The following is a 16,940-nucleotide window of genomic DNA, read 5'->3' on the forward strand; positions in this document are numbered from 1 at the left end:
TAAAAATATCAGTGGAGAATATATCTCTAAGGGGTTCAGGGAAAATATTGGTCAACATGTAATTATATCCCAACCTACACTTCTATTCAAAAATGTAAGTGAAATAAAGACATTTTGGTAATAATGTAACAAAATAAGAGAGAGAGAGAGAGAGAGAGAAAGAGAGAGAGAGAGAGAGAGAAAGAGAGAGAGAGAGAGAGAGAGAGAGAAATGTACTACCAACATACCCACATCAAAAGAAGTCATAAAGTGCTTCAGAAAGAAAGAAACTCAGGTCGAGATAGGTCTGGTATTCAAGAAATGCTGAGCAAATCCACTGATAAATATGTAGGCAAATATCAACAAACAAGGCGGCTTGAAAAGCATAAGACTAAAATACTATGCCACAGTAGCATGAAAGAAGATGTGGGAGATACACATGGAAAAATAGTATAAAACTTCATTGAAAAACATTAAAGAAAACCTAAATGGAAATACACGCCTTTATTACAGATAAGAAGATGCAATGCTGAAGAGATGTCAGTGATGCCACAAAATGATCTGTGAATTCAACAAAATTCAAATTTAAATGCTAGAAGTGTTTGTTTTTCTGGAAACTTAGCTGATTCCAAAACTTATGTGAAAAAGCAAAATGCTAACAAGAACCAAATTCTCTTGGAAAGAAAAGTCTGAATGATAAAAAGTGTTGGAGGGGAGATTGGTGATAACAAAGCATCTGAAACCCCAATATTAGTTTTGAAGCAAATGAAACTGGCATTTTTTATAGGTCAAAACCAAAAATTTATCATGATTCAGTCTGATAATGAAGATGTCACATAGTATTGGTATTGGGAAAAACAATGGACAAGGAAAATCTAGAATAGAAAGCATTTAGATAAGCAGATATCTATCTGGAAACTTGTGGTCAAAACTGCCATTATAGATCATTGGGAGAAAATTAACAAAGGATGTTTCAATAATTACCTAATAGGAAAATAAGGTCAAACTAGATTTCTTGCCTAATGACATAAACAAAATAGCTTCAGATAGATAAAACACATGCTTATGAAAATCAAATATTAAAACTGCTAGAAGAAAATATAGGAGACTGTCTTTACAAATTATCTGTTTTCTTTTTCTATAGTAATGGAACTTTCATAGAGCTACATGACTGTCCAGAATAACAATTACATTTCCTATCCTTTCTTGCAAGAAGGTAACTGTGTCAAAGTTCTGTTCAGAAGGATGTACTTTAAAAAGTCTATAAAACAGCCTCCAAGGGCCTCCTTAAAAGACAGCTAGATCCAGATATGATGGTATAAGCTTAAAATCCCAGCAATTCAGGAGGTTGAGGTAGGAGAGTTCCAAGTTCCAGCCAGCCTCAGCAACGTAGCAAGGCTCTCAGCAATTTAGCAAGACCCTGTCTCACTAAAATAAAAAATAAAAAGGGGGAGGGGATGTAGCTCAGTGGTAAAGTGTATCTGGGTTCAATCCCCATTAAAAAAAATAAAATAAAAAACAGCTGAAACACATGTCCTTTAACCTTCCCCCTCCTTTTCCTTTTCCTTTTTCTAACCATCTGCCTGAGGTATAGCTATATGAGGACAACACAGCATCATGGCAGTAGAGAAGAAAGACGGAATGGTTCTAGAACTCTGAGGAATTCCTGGAACATAGCTTCAACCAAATTGCCTCCTTGAGATTTTTTTGCATGAGAAAGAAAAATAAGGTTCTGTCTTATTTCAGTCACTATTATGTTACACCTCTCTTCCTCACAGTCAGATCTAATGCTAAATGGTACAATCTGCAATGACATTTTTTTCTTATTTCAAAAGAATCTCCAGAAAGCATAAGAGAATACATAGACATAATCCTATAGGAATAACCAATCTTGATACCCTAAAGAAAAATATAAAAGAAAATTGACACAAGTTAGAAATACCAAATGCTGTTAAAATATGGACAGTGAGAAAAAATACAGAAAAAAAATACTCCTACATTTATCTAAATTAGAAGGAGGTCACTCATGACTTTAGAGGACTGTTTCCCAAAGAGTGACTAAGAAGCCAATGAAGCAACTCATCACCCAAGGGATTATTGCCACTTGCACGTTACTTGGAAGCCTTCCAGTTGCATACGAAACCAGCATACAAACACGTTTGGTGGTTTGGGGCTACGGGTGTAACTAGGTGCACCTGAATCATCAAGAAGTAGAAATAGCCCTTGCCCTGGATAATTTCCTGATGCTTTTTGGTAATCATGGCATACCCAATAGGAATGTACCTGGTATAGGTCTCTGGTCACCAGGTATCTATTGCCAATTTAATTGCAATTTAACCTATCTTTGTACTGAACTATATGAAATATTTTTCCCCCCTCTAGGATTTAGAAGGTATCTATTGCATGCCTTGGAATTACTCCGTGAGCTACTATTAGCAAGATAATCATGTATGTACACAAAAAACAATTATTGGTAATAGAAAATGACAACTCTCCTAAAGTGCAACTAAAAGGTGATCCATCTATTAATTACCAGTCTCTGTACAGAAGGCCTGAGCACCAGAACACGGGAAGCAGAAGTGGATGCAGGCCAGAACTTTGAACTTTGCAAAGTCCAAATAGGCATTCTTTGACATACCCAAGGGAGGTACTTTTGAAAAAGTGTACACAAACTAAAAACGCACTTGCCAAAATAAAATTTTCCATAAGAATTTGCAGCAAAGAATGAATTTAGAAGATTTCAGCCATTGGAACATATAATAGCTGTATTTATTTGTCCTTAAAGTATAATTAGGAGCACACTTGATTTGGTAGATTCAGTGGTGGAACTGACAAAAAAAAAATAACAGTTGGGTTTGATGGAGAAGACCGGAACTATCATAAAAGCAGGGGAAGTTTGTCTCCAAAGGATAAGGACTCTATTAGAAATGGGAGATAAGCTTCCCCTATTACCATTAGAGGGTGGTAGTTTCTAAAACTTCCCTCAGGATTTTTTTTTTTTTTACTTTAAAAAAAATCCCACCACCATATACATCCACAAGCATGAGACTCTAAATAGAATAAGATATATTCCGTGATTGTATATTTATATCAAAGTGGATTCTGCTATCATGTACAGTTAAAAAAAATCCAAGAATTTTTTTAAAGGCCTCTACTAGGTGAGACATTTACTTTGCACTCCTTCTCCCATTAGAATTGGTAGAATGCTCAACCTTGAAACAGTTAAGGTAGTGCAGGTAACCCATAGGGAACAAACACACAAAAAGGCCACACGTACCTAATGAGGGGCTGTCCTGCAGCATTAGGTGCAGCACAGGTGCCTCCAGGAGTGGTCAGTGACCTGACTCACGTGTCATCTAGCAATCAAGATTTTTCTCCCTGAGTCACATACACTGTATTACCTAGATTAAGTGCATGCCATGCCATCCCACATCTGTGTTCCTCACATGCTGAAGTTATCCTTTTCTAGAAGGACTGAGGAAATACCTACGGGAGGGAAAAGCCAGGAGAGGAAACACAACTCAACCTCTCTTTTCCCGAAGCAAGAATAGAGGTGGTGGGTTCATGGTGAAATTCTGAAATTCTCTCAGCCAAATCTCTCTGATTTTGATCAGTTACAATAACCACAATTTATCAAAATATTTCTGGAATCGCTGCCACTATCCTGGAAGACCAAGGCATTATTTCTCCTATGTCAGCCAGAAGGTACAAATGCCTACATGGACTCCACAGGGAGCCAGAAGCAGTTGTTCAGCTCTGGCCAGCCGTGGTTCCTGCAAACAGACCTCTTATACTAGAAATATAGGCACACCCAGGACCTCTCATTAAACTCACAATAACAGGCTATGCATTGTCCTGATTCAAAGTTTGCAACTTTTTGCATTAGTCTATGGTAAGGATTTAATTCTACACTTCTTAAACACTAGCTTATTTTCCTTTTGACTACTGAACAGATTTAAGATACAGTGGTTGACCAAATTGTCTAAGCTACAGAGAATCCTCACCCATGTGAAAGTGGAGAGATTGTGAGTACCCAAATACAATGCATTATGCTAAGAAATTTTGTTTTTACATAATTTCCTGGAATATCTGAAGGACTCAATGATAGCCAGAAGACTTTCAAAATGTTCTTTTCTATATATTTATTCTCCATTTCTTTTAAAGGTCACTTAGATGGAGTTACATGCAAAAGCTTCAAGGTTTCAAGGCTCAGTGTACTTGGAACTTATGTCTAGGATATTAGATATCTTTGTGTTTACATTTTTCATTTACCAATTATACTGTGAACTGTAATATTGTGGGAAAACATATTATATACAATTTGTATACCACCTACTGAATGCAGTACTTTATAATGACTAGTGGTTTATTTATGAGTTAATAGGTACTCAAAACATTCATTGTTGATTATATTTTAATTATTTAAATGTCTGCTCACCCAAGAGAGGGAGGAATACAAAGAAATGTAACAATGTAATTCATATCTTCAGTTCCTTTTACTTTTACTGAATTGAGTTGAATTCTCCCTTCTAAGTATGCTTGACATATTTAGTGTCTTTGCTTTTTTTTTCTTTTTTTCCCCACTAATTTTGTCTCTTTCGTCACAAAGATCTCTTAGTAAATATATATTGATAGCTCATCTTTTCCCTCTAAATCTTGCCCATCCTCCTAGCTCCAGTCACCTTGTAGATCTCTATTCATGGGGTATATCCTTCCTTTAAAGTGATTTCATTGATTCTATAATATTTAATAACTAAGGAAGGTACCCTGTACTCATTTCATATTTATTATTGGGGAAGTTAAAAATGATCACTGAGACTTCTGATTTCCAAAGCCACCTGTAAGGAACTTGCAAGTCAACACTTCATCCTAAAAACAACTGCAAAGCTGAACAAAACAACACCAGCGATTCTTTTAAGGTCCATAAGTGAGGTACGAACACAGTATGATACACTGTTCCCAGGACTGGAGAGACAGACAGGCAAATGCAGCAACCATAACTTACCAGAAAAGAGGTTCACAAGTGGAAAGCACTGCGGGAACCCATTGCTGGAGTAGGAAAACCTGACCTGTAATTGACAATGTGTTGGAGGCTGCATGAGCAAATCCGAGAGTTAAAAATTCCAGGAGGTCCAAGCCATGGGATGTCCCCACATCCTTGTGAGTTTCACCCACAGAGACATGGCCAGGTGCTCAGTAAATACTGGAGAAAAATCCTCTCTGACATCCGGCAGGAGGAATGTGAAAAGAACCATTTTGAAACGCACCAGAGTTCTCTGTTCTTTCAACAAGCCTCAGGAGAAGTGAGTTTACCAGAACCTAACCTGCAGGGTATTATCAGGGCTAAAAGATCTCAGCAAAGGAAAATACCCAATTTGAGGCAATTCTAGTCATCTGTTTTACCTACAGTAAGGGGGAAAGATAGAGAAACACTTTGAAGTTCACAGTTTAAGGATAAGCTGACTAAAAGAGGCCCCCAAACAGACTATAGAACACTTCCCCTTCTCTGCTTCACCAAAGGCCTATTTCTTATGTCTACCTATCGAGAAAAATTACAAGGCATACTAAGAAAAATAAACAGAAAAAATTTGAAAAAACAGAGCAAGCATGAGAACCAAACATAAAAGAGATGTTGGAATTATCAGGCTAGGATTTTAGAACAACTACAATTAATTTGCTGAGAGCTTGAATGGACAAAGTAACTAGCACACAGCAACAGATAGGCAATATAATAAGAGAGATATTCAAGAAAGGACCAAAAATAAATGCTAGGGTCAAAAACACTGAAACAGAGAAAGCCTTCCCAGTCTTCTAAACATGAATGGATGCTGTACTTTGTCAGATGCTTTTTCTGCATTGACTGAGATGATCATGTGGCTCTTGACTTTAAGTCTATTTATGTGATATATTACATTTATTAATTTTGGGATGCTGAACCAACCTTGCGTCCCTGGGATGAAACCCACTTGACTTCCTGAGCAAGATTCCTAAAGCACAAGAAATAAAATTAAAAAATCAATAAATGAGATGACATCAAACTAAAAAGCTTCTTCACAGCAAAAGAAACAATCAAGAGTTCAAAGAAAGGACATATAAAATTGGAGAAAATATTTGCCACCTGTATCTCAGGTAGGATGTTAATTTCCAGGATATACAAAGAACTCAAAAATTTTAACACCAAAAAAAAGTCTCAAGTACTCCAACCAATAAATGGGCAAAGGAACTGAAGAGACTCTTCTCAGAAGAAGAAATACAAATGATCAACAAATATATGAAAAAATGTTTTACATTTTTAGCAATTAGAGAAATGTGAATTAAAACTACACTGAGATTCCATCTCACTCCAGTCTAAATGGAAATTATTAGGAACATAAGTAACAATAAATATTGGTGAGGATGTGGGGAAAAGGGAATGTTCATACATAGCTGATGGAACTGCAAATTGATGCAATCCTGAAAGCATAATAAAGAATCCTCAACAAACTAGGAATGGACCACCATTTGACCTTGTTATCCCACTCCTTAGGATATATCCAAAGGATTTAAAATCAGCATACTGCAGTGACACAACCACATCAATGTTTATAGCATTTCAATTAACAATAGCTAAGCTATGGAATCAACCTAGATGCCCGTCAACAGATGAACAAAGAAATTGTGGTATATATACACATGAAATATTACTCATCCATAAAGAAGAACTACTTTATAACATTTGCCAGTAAGTGGATGGATCTAGAGAATAACATACTAAGTAAAATAAGCCAATCCCCCCGCCCCAAAAAATCAAAGGTCAAATATGTTTGCTGATATGTGGAAGTTAAACCACAATGAAAGGATGGGGAGGGTAAGAAGAGAAGTTCAGTAGACTAGATAAAGTAGAATAAAAGGAATGGAGGGGTGATAGAAATAGGAAAGAAATAGAATAAATCCAACATAATTTACCTATGTACACATATGAAAATATATAAGTGAATACCACCATCTGCCCACCTGCAAGAATGGTGTCCTAATTAGAGTAAGATATATCCGATGCTTGTATAATTTTATCAAAGTGTATTCTACTGTTATGTATAGCTAAGAAAAACCAATAAGATAATTTTTTAAAAAAGAATACCTTTGATGGTCCTATTAGTAGAATTAACACAGCAGAGAAATGAATCTCTGAGCTTGAGCATATATCAAAGAAACTCCCAAACCGAAAAACAAAGAGAATAAAGACTTAAAAAGAAAGGAATACCCAAATGCTGGTGACAACTACTAAATGTGTACAATTTGCATCATGGGAATATTAAAGGAGAACAAAGAAAGAAAAAATAAGAAGAAATATTTGGTACAATGATTGAGAATTTCCCTCAAGTAATGTCAGACACCAAAACAGAAATAGGAAGCTCAGAGATCACCAGTCAGGTGATCGAAGATTATATAAAAGATAAAGGACAAATACTGAAAGAAGCCAGAGAGGGAAAACACCCCTAACCTACAGAAAAACAAAGATAAAAATTATCACTGTGTTCTTCTCCAAAACCATGCAAGTCAGGAGAAATTGGAGTGACGTTTTCAAAGTATTGTGGGCTAGGGATGTGGCTCAAGCAATAGCGCACTCGCCTGGCATGCGTGTGGCCGGGTTGCATCCTCAGCACCACATACAAAGATGTTGTGTCCACCAAAAACTAAAAAGTAAATATTAAAAAATTCTCTCTCTCTCTCTCTCTCTCTCTCTCTCTCTCTCTCTCTCTCTCTCTCTCTCTCAAAAAAAAAAAAAAAGTGTTGAGAGAAACAAAGCAAAAGAATGAAAAAAAAATTTCTAATCTAGAAATCTGTAGACTGCAAATTCATCCTTCAAAAACTGAAAAGAAATACTTTCTTGGGCAAAGTAAACTTTAGAAAATGTTTTACCAGTAAAACCAGCCTTATTCTTTAGAGAAGGAAAATAATATAGGTTAGAACTCAGATCTACAGACAGAAAGTAAGAAAATGAAGGTAAAATAATTTTTTTTGTACTAAAAAGATGAATCCCAGGGGTGCTTAAAAACCACTAAGCCACATCTCCAGCCATTTATCATACATATATATTATTATTTATTTTATGACAGGGTCTCACTACTGAGGCTGGCTTTGAACTTGCAATCTTGCCTTAGCCTCCTGAGCTGTTGGTATTACAGGTGTGGGCCACTATGCCTGGCTCATATTTCTTATTATTTACTCTTCTAACAGATAAAAGTTTACCCAAAATTATAACAATGAATTTAATTATGTATGCTGACATATGTGTCTTGTATATGTGTATATACTTATGTATCTTACATTTAAGTGAAATGAATGGTAACAATATTACAAGGGAGAGAAAGGAGAAGTCGGGATTATTTTGTTATAGGAATTTATACTTTCTATGAAACAATTTGGGGTTATTTGACAGTGGACTTGGCTTAATTGTTATTGTATATTGCAAACTTTTAGGGAAAGCAGTTCTTTAGAGAACCACCTAAAAAAAGTAAAGGCAGAAATATAACTGATAGGCTAAAATAGAGAGAAAATGGAATCGTATAAAATGTTCAATTAACTGCAGAGTTAGAAAACAAGATAAAAATTGAGACAAAGACCAAGGACAACAAATATGTAACAATAATAAATACAGTAGTTAATAATCCAACCATATCAATAATTACTTTGAACACCAAAATGATCCAAATATATTAATTAAAAGACAGAGATTGTCAGAGTGAATGGAAAAAAACACAACCAAGCTAGATGTTTGATACAAGAAACTAACTCACTTTAAATATTAAGACACATTTAGGTTAAAGAACATATATGGGGAAAAAATATACCATGATATTACTAAGCAGAAGAAAATAGGAGTGGGGCAAGTTAATTTCAGGCAGGGCAGAGTTGCAAGCAAGAAAATTTTCAGAGACAAAGAGTACTACATAATAATAAAAGGGTCAGTTCTCCAAGAAAACAAAATAAATTTTAAGATGCATGTACCCAACAGCAGAATGTCAAAATACATTAGCCAAAAACTCAGAAAACTACAAGGAGAAATAGATGAATCCACTATCATAGCTGAATACTTTAGCATCCCTTCATGGAAAATGGACAGATTCAGCCAGGTGGAATATCAGGATGGCATAAGTAAATCCAACACCATCATCAATCAATTGGATAACTTATATCCATAGATTACTTCATTTAATAACAGCAGAATACCACATTTTCCTCGAGCTCACCACCTTGGACTTCTTATCAAATAAGCCACATTCTGGGCCATAAAATATACTTTCAGAATATAAAAGACTAAAAATCATACAATGTCCACTCTCAGATCACAGTATAATTAAACTAGTCAGAAATAACAGAAAGATAACTGGAAAATTCCAAAAGGCATGAAGATTAAACCATCTAACTCTGAACAATACACCAGTCAAAGAAGAAATCTCACAAGCAATCAAAACATATTTGGAACTAAATTAAAATGAAATTTTGAGGGTGCCATGAGAGTGGTGTTTAAGAGGGATTTTTATGACATTAAATGCATACACTAGAAAAGAACAAGGATCTTAACTCAGTAATCAAAATTCCCACCCTGAGAAACTAGAAAAGAAGACCAAAGCAAATCCAGAGTACATAGAGGAAAAGAAACAATAAGAAATCAATGAAACTAAAAACAGAAAAACAAAAGAGAATCAAAGAAATGAAAAGCTGTTCCTTGAAAAGATCAATAAAATAGATGAACCTCTAGCCAGACTCACCAAGAGAAGAGTACAAAATAATAATTATCAGAAATGAAAGAAGGGACCTTAAAGGTATGATAAAGGAATGTTGTGAACAACTCTATGCTCACAAATTTGATAACCTATATGAAATAGACCAATTCCTCAGAATATGAAATATGCAAAAAATCATAGAAGAAAAATAAAGAATTTAAATAGTCTATATTTATTAAATAACCTTAATCAGTAATTAATAACCTTCGAAAGCAGAAAACAACAGATTCAGATGGATTTACTGGTGAATTCTACCAAATATTTAAGGAAGAAATTTTACCAATTTGCTAAAATTGTTTTCAATGGATAAAGGGGGAGAGAAACCTCCTAATTAATTATATGACCAAAGACATTGGAAGAAAACCTTAAACCAATATCTCTTTGAATATAAGTAAAAAAAAAAAAATACTCAACAAGACTTTACCCAATTAAATTCACCAGCCTAGGGGCTGGGGATTGTGGCTCAGCGGTAGAGTGCTCGCCTAATATGGGTGGGGCCCAGGTTCAATCCTCAGCACCACATAAAAATAAAGGTATTGTGTTGTGTCCATCTACACCTAATTTTTTTTAAAAAAGGTATTTAAAAAAATCCACCAGCCTATAAGAAAAATTTAACAGCATCCCAAATGTGGTTTATCCCAGTTATGAAAGGCTGAAGTCTGGTTCAATATTCAAAAAATAATAATATAATCCATCACATTAATAGGCTAAAAAAATCACATTTTTATTTTTTTCAGAAGCAGAAAAGGCATTTGACAAAATCCAATCCCCATTCATGATAAAAATTATTAAAAAAAAACCCAGTAAACTAGGAATGAATTGTTACTTCCTCAACTTGTTAAGGAAAATTACAAAAATCCTGCATCCAACATTGAACTTAATGTTGGGAAACTTAGAGCTTTTCCACTATGAACAGGAACAAGGCAAGAATGTCCCACCTTGCCACTCTTTGTCAATACAATATCATTACATCAGCAGGCCCCCCAAATTAATATAGATGCAACTACAGTAAAATAAGTTCCATATGAGGAAAGCTACAAAACTCCGATAAAATATATCAAAGAACTCAATTAAAAGAGAGATTTCATGAATCTGAAAAGAGAGACCCAGTATTATCAAGATGTCCATTTTTTCCCAATGTTTTACAGAGTTGTTACAATCCTAATCAAAATCCCAGCAAGTTATTTTGTGTGTATCACCAAACTAATTCTGAAATTTATATGAGGAGGCAAAATACCCACAAAAGCCAATACAACACTGAAATAGATGTATAGAGTCAAAAGACTTACCTTACATGTTCTCAAGTCTTAGTGGGAAGCTACAGTACACAAAACAGTTATTGTGAGAAGCAGGTAAATAGAAGGCCTAGAAATAGACTCACAGAAATATAGTATATCAGTCTTTTTTTAAAAAAATAGCTTTATTTGTTAATTTTTTTTAATGTGGTGCTGAAGATTGAACCCAGGGCCTCATGCATGTGAGGCAAGTACTCTACCACTGAGCTACAACCCAGCCCAAGTATATTAGTCTTTTTGACCAAGGAGCAAAAGAAAAACCATGAAACAAAGATCGTCTTTTCAAATTATGCTGGAACAACTGATAACCATTTGTGAAAGAGAGAGAGAGAGAGAGAGAGAGAGAAGAAAGAAAAAGAATTACAAACCTTACACCCTTTACTATAGTAAACTCAAGTTAGATCATAGACTTAAATATAAAATACAAAACATAAAACTCATAGAAAATAACATAGGAGAAAAGATTACATGATCTTACATGTAGTAATAACATTTTAGTTCCAACACTGAAGGCATGACCCATGAAAGAAATGATTGATAAACTGAACACTAAAATTAAAAATTTCTTCTGTGTAAAAGACAATGTCAAAAGAGTGAGAAGAAAATACAAGGACTGGGAGAAAATATTTGCAAGAGAAATACCTGGTAAAGAATTGTCTTCCCAAGTATAAAAATAATACTTAGAAATAATAAATAGACAAACTGACACCACCAAATGCTGACAAGAACACGGAGCATCAGGAATGCTCATTTGTTGCTGACGGGAATGCAAAATGGTACAGGAGGTAAAATAAGCAAAAAGACACAGACAACACCAATGCTGATGAGGATGGACAGCATCTGGAAGACAGTTTGCCAACATCTTATACAACTAACATGACTCTTACCGTACAATCCAGCAATTGCACTCCTTGGTATGTACCTAAAGTCAAAAAGTTTACATCTACATCACGACTGGCACATGGGTGTTTATAGCAGCTTTCTTCCTTATTACCAAAACTGGGAAGCAACCAAGATGTCCTTCAGTAGGTGAATGGATAAATAAACTGTGATACATTCAGAAAATAGGATAATATTCATGATGGAAAGAAAAGCTATCAAACCATGAAAAGACATGGGGGAACCTTTAAATGCCTACTTTTATGTAAAAGAAGTCAATCTGAATGGGGTAGGTGCTGGATAATTCCAAATATATGACATTTGGGAAAAGGTCAGACTATGAAGCAATTTTTAAAAAGTCAGTGTTGCCAGGGGTGAGGGTGGAGAGGAATGAATAGGTAGAACACAGCGTTTTAAGGGCAATGAAAATGTTATGCTTGTGGTGCTAAAATAACGTATCATTATACATTTGTCAAAACACATAGAATGCACAAAACCAAGAGTGAACTCTAACATTAATTACAGACTTTGAGTGATATGTGTCGAAGTAGGTTCATTGATTATAACAAATTTACCACTGTGACAAGGGATATTGATCATAAGGGAGATTATACATGTGTAGGGCAGGAGATATATGGGATGTTCTATATTGTACCTTCCTTTCCACATCGCTACTGTAAAATCATAGTCTATTTCTTTAAACACACACACAAAAATCACTAAGTTAATGTCTGATACCTTTGAATGTTACCAGCCCTTGTTGCTTTGATGACAAACCCTACCTGTATGCATGACAACAGAGTGGGGAGATTATATCAGTTGGTCCAGTTCAAGTGTTTTCCTGGGAAAAGGGTCAAACTCCATCTGAACCATATTATAGCTCGCACAGAAATGAGCAGCTTAGCCAGGCCACCCAACGTAAGGAGAAACTGGTCTGAGAGAAAAATCAGAGAGTAAGTAAATAGCAGAGACAAAAGATCTACCACTGAACAGCTCAAAGACCCTGGACCCAGCTGTTCCTGGGGAAAGATTTATCCCAATCATTTGCAGGGCTTGGTTCTATCATCCAATAAATTCTACATTTTTTAAGATTGAGTTCTAGAGTTTTTGTTGTTGCTGTTGTTCTCATTAATTATATGTGACAGTAGAATGCACTTTGATACATCATATACATACGGAGTATAATTTCTCATTCTTCTGGTTGTCCATGATGTAGAATCCCACCAACTGTATAGTTAGATATGTACATAGGGAATAGTGTCTGATTCATTCTACTATTCTACCTCCATAGCCCCTCCCCTCCCTTTATTCCCCTCTACCTAATCTGACAATCTCCCCTCTACCTAATCTTGTTCATAAATTCTTTAGGGAATTGTGTCTGTAAGAGTTTAGCTATACTGCTTTTGCACATGATATTGGGCCTAGTACGGGGCCCAGCAAAAAATGGAAATTCAACAAACAATTGTCAAAGTAATGGTATGTTGATGTTGTATTAAAATTCTAGAATATTTTGTAAGATGCTTCAGATGTTCATGAAATTTTTGTGTAAAAAGTCACGTGCAAGCTCAGAGTCTTGGGAGACACTAAGACTTTAGCGAAGTCAACCATTTCAAGGTACAAAAATCCCATATTTAACCATGTTACAAACATATCCCTTGTTATTAACAAGCCACTGCCTCCATTTGTCATTCATGTCATTACACCTTCTCATAGTGGAAAATGCTTACTTATAAATGTGTTTAAATGTTTTTATTATACATCACTACACTGCCAACCACATAAAAAATAATATCTGTGTATACATGACGTGTGTGTGTGTGTGTGTGTGTGTGTGTGTTTTTGTCTGTGTTGCTTCAACCGGCTTCCTGGGAAGTTCATTTATCACACTTAGAAAACCTGTGATGTGAGTTTAACAAAGTGTGTTCCAGTTTCTTAAACGGGCCCCTTTCCATGAATCCTGTGTGTGCCTTGTTCATAAATATGGAAAGTAACTGAAGGTTTTCTTTTAACTTGTCTTGATTTCCTTGAAGACTCTGGCACACAGCATGAGATTAAAATAATCTGGCATCGCTGGCTCCTTTGCCCACGAATACCAAGGAATAAATATTGGAGTGATGGATTCTCTTTTCCTTGTCAACCGTGAATGTGTTCCAGCCTGAGGCAAGGTCTAGAAAGTAATTTAAAAATAAATAGAACCAAAGAGTAACTCTATTGTTTTATTCAAAGTTTATTAAAATACAAGAACAAATTGGAAAAGCACACATACCACTCGGCACCAATATAATAACACTCTTTCTACTGATAGTGTCCAAAGCACTTCTTTTTCTGCAACAGAGCAGCAGAGATATACACACATACATTCTCACCACAGTTACCCAGGACTCTCAGCATCGTGTCCCGAGCATTCTCCTTGCTGGGGAGACAGAGATGGGGAGAGGCAAACTAATGTGACCACATCCAACCACTAACTGAGTCAAGGACTCTTTCGTCAGTAGTTATCATTCGCACACTGGTCAACTCTGCACATCTCTGTCTCCCTCTTCGGGTGCCCGATCGATTGGGCTAGGGAGTCCAGTGATAATGTGATGCAAAACTAAACAGAACTGGCCAACATTCCCTACCCAATATCTTGTAATTGCTTTGGTTATAAAGTACTGGATACTCATGTCTCCACATCCCCCAATCCTAACACATAAAAACCACACTGACCAGCAACATGGGCTGGACAAGTCTTGAGAGAATTTTATTTATTTCCCATCCCTCTCTGTGGGCTTCTTTCATTTATATGTTTACCTGTTTGCTTTTTTTCCCCCCCCGCCCCCGAGGTGGAGGGGGGAGGGCAGTTCGAGCCAAAATAGTGACTTCATTAAACATCTGCTGGGTCTCCGAAGTCTCCAGTAAATATTAAATAAACTCCCTGGAGCTCTGGTGCTGCTGCCCAAGACGGGCAGGCGGCCCTGACTGGCATGAGAAGTCTTGTTTGGATACCTGTGCGCTCGCTCTCTGCGGTTCAGACTCCGCTTGGAACAGAGCTGGGTCTGTCCAGCCTGAGACCTTGTTTCTGGTGCAATCTGGAACACAGGGCTTTAGGAAGTAGCCCAGTGCTTTGCTCATCCTAGTCACTCAGGGGCACTCAGCAGCCTTCCTCCAACCCTAAGAACTTTCTTTTCAAATCTTTCCTCCTCAGCAGACCAAACCCTCAGAGGCTGGTTCTTATCCAGTGCACAACTTTCCTCCCTTACCCAGCTCAGTTCCTTCTTTTCAAGGAGGGCTTCAGGACAGGACTAAGATAGCACCATTAGCAAACAGCAGTTGATGTTTTGCAAGTTCACATGAACAATGGGTTTGGCTCCTAGGTTGAAGGCAAAGGAGGAAGTTGGGATATAATTAAATATACTTGTAAGTTCTGATTTTTGACAGCATCATTTCTTGAAAAGCTCCTAGAATTAAAAGACTTATTGTTTGATCTCCACTTCTCAGAGACATGACATTGCACATGTTGTGAAAACCTCTAAATGTTAGGTTTCCATTAATCCTCAGATGGAGCAGACGTAGTGTCTACATGTTCCTCTTTGCAATAGCCAGGGGATTCTAATTAAACGTATTTTCCAAACCTTCAGTCAGAAGTCAGATGGAACAAATGTCCAGGTTCATTCTCTTATGATATTCAGAATTGGAAGTCCTAAAAATCAGCAAATTCCTCTTGCTGTGGGAATAGGCTTTAGGGCATGCCAAGGGCACCTTGTATCCACCTGAGAATTTTCCCAAAGCCATTAATGTTGTCTTTAACCTGCCACTCTGGTATTTTAGGCAGCAAGGCAGCCCCTACACATAACCTCGCTATGTTTCATAGTTGTTATTCAAAAGCCCTAGCAGTGAAATATACTCAGTCAAAATGAAAGACAATAGGTTTTTCTTCCCTCCCTGATCATAGAATAAACATCTCTTGGTTAATGGGGTAAGAATTTAACTAAATTTGGAGTTGATATTTCAAAAATCAGGGACACATTCTATGAATGAGACATAGGATTAAAGACACGGGATTAAAGATCCAAAATGTGAAGACAGAAGTCACTTAGGTTAAATGGCTGCCACTACACAAAGCAAGAACGTGACTAGTTTGCCTCTAAGAAGGTCAGTCACACTTTCATAGCTGTAGAAAATACTTTTAGATTATTGTGCAGGCATTTCATTCATGCCCATTCAAGAAAGTCATTGTAAATGCCACTAATATTTTCTCTAAGCAACAAAGTCAGTTTTGGATAGTCCAAACAGTAAATGTTTGAGTAAATCCAGATGTTATGATAATATCTAAAATTTCTTGGGAACTATTTCAATACTAGACAAGCTCACTCAGCTTAAGAGGCTGAAGTGATAGTTCCATGTAAACAGTCTATGAGTGGGGGTTGGGTGGAGGTTAGGTGCTAAGAGAAAGAACTCAGAGTTCTATATATATATATATTTTTTTTTTTCCTTATGAGAATTACAACTATCAATTTTCAAAAAAGGAGCATACATTATAAAACATGGTGGATATCAACAATCTAATCATTTCTTTGAGCATATCAGCTAAGCACTGGTTTTCCTCAATCTCCAAGAATGAGTTCTTCTTAATTTTACAAAAGATACATCATAGGATATCACAAAAGTTTATGTTGAGATAAATAGGTTACATAATTACAGGCTTATCAAAACACTGATAAGACCAAGCCATTCTACATATTGTAGGATTCCTGAGCTTTGTCAATCCACTTTCTCCATTGGCCCTTCAACTGCCTTTCTTCCGGTACCTCTTCCATGTTCTACTGAACATGTCTGTCTCCCTAACAATCAGCTTATACCTTTGTATGTTTACTTCCTCTGCTTCATTTCTCCTTCAGAGTTCCCTCTGGGAGAAGAATTGTCTGCATGCCCACATACACACACACAAAAAAACCTTCTTTCTTTATAAATAGAGCACAAATGGGTGATTTTTCCAACATCCTTTTCCCCAGATGACTAGCACTGTGTTAGCCAAATC

The sequence above is a fragment of the Ictidomys tridecemlineatus genome, chromosome 5 (genome assembly GCF_052094955.1).
Source record: "Ictidomys tridecemlineatus isolate mIctTri1 chromosome 5, mIctTri1.hap1, whole genome shotgun sequence".
Taxonomy (NCBI): Eukaryota; Metazoa; Chordata; class Mammalia; order Rodentia; family Sciuridae; genus Ictidomys; species Ictidomys tridecemlineatus.